General features: G+C 41.4%; 1 pseudogene; it reads right to left on the bottom strand.

Moving 5' to 3' along the window:
* Positions 1–597: 597 nt before the first annotated feature.
* On the bottom strand, positions 598–3,056 carry LOC122899160 (annotated as a pseudogene).
* Positions 3,057–3,545: the final 489 nt, after the last annotated feature.

The raw sequence follows: 3,545 nt of genomic DNA, 5'->3' as shown, positions 1-3,545 counted from the left end.
CCAGGATCATGACCTGAGCCGAAGGTAGCAGCTTAACCCACTGAGCCACCCAGGCGCCCCAAAATTATATTTTTTTTTTTTTTTTAAAGATTTTATTTATTTATTTATTTGACAGAGAGAGATTACAAGTAGGCAGAGAGGCGGCAGGCAGAGAGAGGAGGAAGCAGGCTCCCTGCTGAGCAGAGAGCCCGATGCGGGACTCGATCCCAGGACCCTGAGATCATGACCTGAGCCGAAGGCAGCGGCTTAACCCACTGAGCCACCCAGGCGCCCCAAAATTATATTTTTAATGTAGAAAAATATCTAATTGTTAGAGGTGTCTTATAAAATTCAATGAACAAAGTTCTAGCCAAATTTACTGTTTAGTGGACTTTTCTTTCTGTTTACAGGGGATGAAAAGTGAGATTCAATATATTTATAATTGGTTATAACTAATATAATAGCTTGAAAAAAATCACGAGGTAGAAGCATAATATAAAAAGATAGGATTTTAAAATTTTATTATAGAAATGTTACCTATAAGGAGTGTTGAAGATACTTGTGGTCCCCTCTTGTTATTCAGTGAAGTGTCAAAGGTGATTTGACTGGGTTAACAGCTTAAGTTTTCTCTAAGGATTTGTAGTATTACTTCATCACGGTCCAGGTCTTGGGAGCCATGAAACCTTCAGGAGGTTTCTGGCCTTCTCCGGCAAGTTTGCACATTCAAGTTCCTGAAATAAATTCAAAGTCTTATTGGTGTTCAGGGTCATAGTAGTCTGTAAACTTCTTTTTCTTATAACCTGCAACTCAGAAGGGTACTGTTTTCAAGATGATTAGGTCAGAGGCCACTGTTAGCACTTTGGTGCCATAAGTTGGCTCATAAAGATCCGTCCCTGTTTCTGAATAAGGCATGCCAGTAGGCTCTTGTCCAACAATGTTAACATTGTCTCCTGCAGTCATCCATGGTCTCTAATACCACTGGACTCCAGTTGGTCCTATATACATAGTAGGAGGTGGGAAGATGGCCACTACTATTGTGTTAGGATATAGAACTCCTTCCTCTAGTGCTGAAGAATCCCGCTCACACACCACATCAAAGTAACACCACTGTTCTTTGTCTAGGAACCAAGAGGGGGAAGAAGAAGGACAGGATGTCTATAGCCACCCTCCAGAAGTTGCTTATAGGTATCCTGCATTAATAGAGCCTGTCTAGAACATAAAGTTACACCCAACCTAGCATGCACTGGGTTGCATAATTGAAATACAATGACAGCCTCAGCATTCATATTTTCTAGTATTAGCTGTAGCTCAATAGGAGTAAAACGATGCTCATCAAAACCATCATCCCAATAAATTCAGTTCAAGGCTTAAAGATCTCTAGTCAGCCAATCTCCCTGTTCCATAACCATCTTAATGTAAGGGTAGTTCTTGCATGTTGTTCCCACTGTCTGGCACCACAACCCTCTTTTCTGTGCTCAACAAACTTTAGCTTGTGAAGAATAGCTATACAGTGGCCCTCCTACATCAGAACAAATGCAGATCAGTCATCCAGCCTCTTACCTTCCTGACTAGTTGTCAGAACCATAGGCAATGCCCAGTTAATGATACCTCCATCCATAAGACAAAGAAAATGAAGGCACTGCAAGGACCCCCATTACAAGGACCACCCCCCTCTCATAAAGCCATTCAGTGGGGTTTCCCAGTCTTCTGCTAAAACTTGCACCCACTGTATTTCCGTTTTATTAATTTTCAATATTGGTAAAATTTCTGCATCTGTTTTTGCCAGTTTAAGGTTTCTTTTCTAGCACCTACAGTTCTTTTGCTTAATAAGTGGCATCTACAGGTACATTATCCCATTCCTGTAGAAGTTCCATAACTTGTTGGACACAGTCATTTACATCACAGGAGTCTGTTTTCAGCAACAATTAAGGGGCCTCTGTTTCTTTCTTTCTTTTCTTCCTTCCTCCTTCATTCCTTCCTTTCTTTCTTTTATTCAGAATCAATTCCAGTGAAACCTTTAATTTCCCCTGCCCTGTGCTTTTTTTGTTGCGCCCTTTGACATCTCTGCATAACAAACATGCAGAGGAGCATGAATGAATACTTCAAAAAAACAAAAACAAAAACAAAACGTAAACCACGAAATTCTACTCCTGAAACCAATATTGTACATGTAAACTAACTAGAATTTAAATAAAAAGTTTAAAAAAAGGTAAATCTTTAGGAATTTACCTTGCATTGTTGCTCTCTTGAGAATAGGTGTGTTTTTTTTGTTTTTTTTTTTTAAAGATTTTATTTATTTATTTAACAGACTGAGAAAACAAGTAAGCAGAGGGGCAGGCAGAGAGAGAGGAGGAAGCAGGCTCCCAGCTGAGCAGAGAGCCCCACGTGGGGCTCGATCCCAGGACCCTGAGATCATGACCTGAGCCGAAATCAGAGGCTTTAACCCACTGAGCCACCCAGGCACCCCTAGAGTATAAGTTATAGAAAACTTGTGACTCACGCTAAGCCAGTATCTGCAACCAATTATCAACTTGTGGAACGCACGGAGTATTCTCTTCTCTGTCTTTAAGACTAAAGCCAAGATTTTTATGGAGACCTCAGTGACTGTTACCCCTGTTTATATCCAAGTATAGCGTGGAATACTATGGCCGACCAAATACTCCTCCTAAGCCCCATTCACCGTGGTCTTCCCTGATCCACATAAGCCTGTCAGTCAAGCTGTATAACCACGAAAGCCCCCTCTGGCCGGTACTACCTGACCTCTCTTGTTCCTGCGGGCATGGTGAGCTTGACCCGCCTTAGTGAGCTTGATCCGCCTTAGTTGCTCTCTGCAGCTCCGAAACTGCTCAGTTTGACTTTCTCACACAGGCTCCTGGGGCCCACATGACGCAGAACGTGCACGGTGCTGGGGTTCTTAGCACCTGAGGCGAGAAAGTGAGGAGGCTCACAGAGAACCGGGTGGGGTGAGAAGGTGGCGCGGGACGAGAAGCCTGGGAGGCCTTACCTCTGGTGAGCGTGAGCACGCACTGACGCACTGACGTAAGCAGGCGCTTCCGCTCAGGACTCCAATAGAGCATCCATCCGGTCGCAGCTGATGGGTCTCCGGCGGATAAAAGTATGTGTGCTAGTTTTTTTTTTGTTTTTTGTTTTTTTTTTCCCCTTCTTTGTGACATCTTTGGTTTTGGGTATCAGGGTAACTGGGCTCATAGAATGAATTGGAAAATGTTGCCTTTTCCTTTTTTTTTTTTTTTGAAAAGCCTGTGAAGGGTTGGTATTAACGCATACTTAAATGTCAGAAGTTGTCTGATTCTGGACTTGGCTTTGTGGGAAGTTTTAAAATTACAATTCAACCTTTATATGTTATAGATATAAAATTTTCTGTTTCCTTTTGAGTCAGTTCAGTAATTTGTTTTTAGAAATTTGTCTTTTTCCTGTAAATTACCTAATTTGTTTTCATACAATTGATTATATTTTTCCTCATCGTACTTTTTTTTTCTGTAAGTTTGGTAGTGATACTACTTTTTTTTTTTTTAAGATTTTATTTATCTTTTTGACATGGAGAGAGA

This window comes from Neovison vison, chromosome 2 (genome assembly GCF_020171115.1).
Source record: "Neovison vison isolate M4711 chromosome 2, ASM_NN_V1, whole genome shotgun sequence".
NCBI lineage: Eukaryota > Metazoa > Chordata > Mammalia > Carnivora > Mustelidae > Neogale > Neogale vison.
The sequence above is the reverse complement of the archived record's forward strand: the minus strand, read 5'-3'. Positions and strand labels throughout refer to the sequence as shown.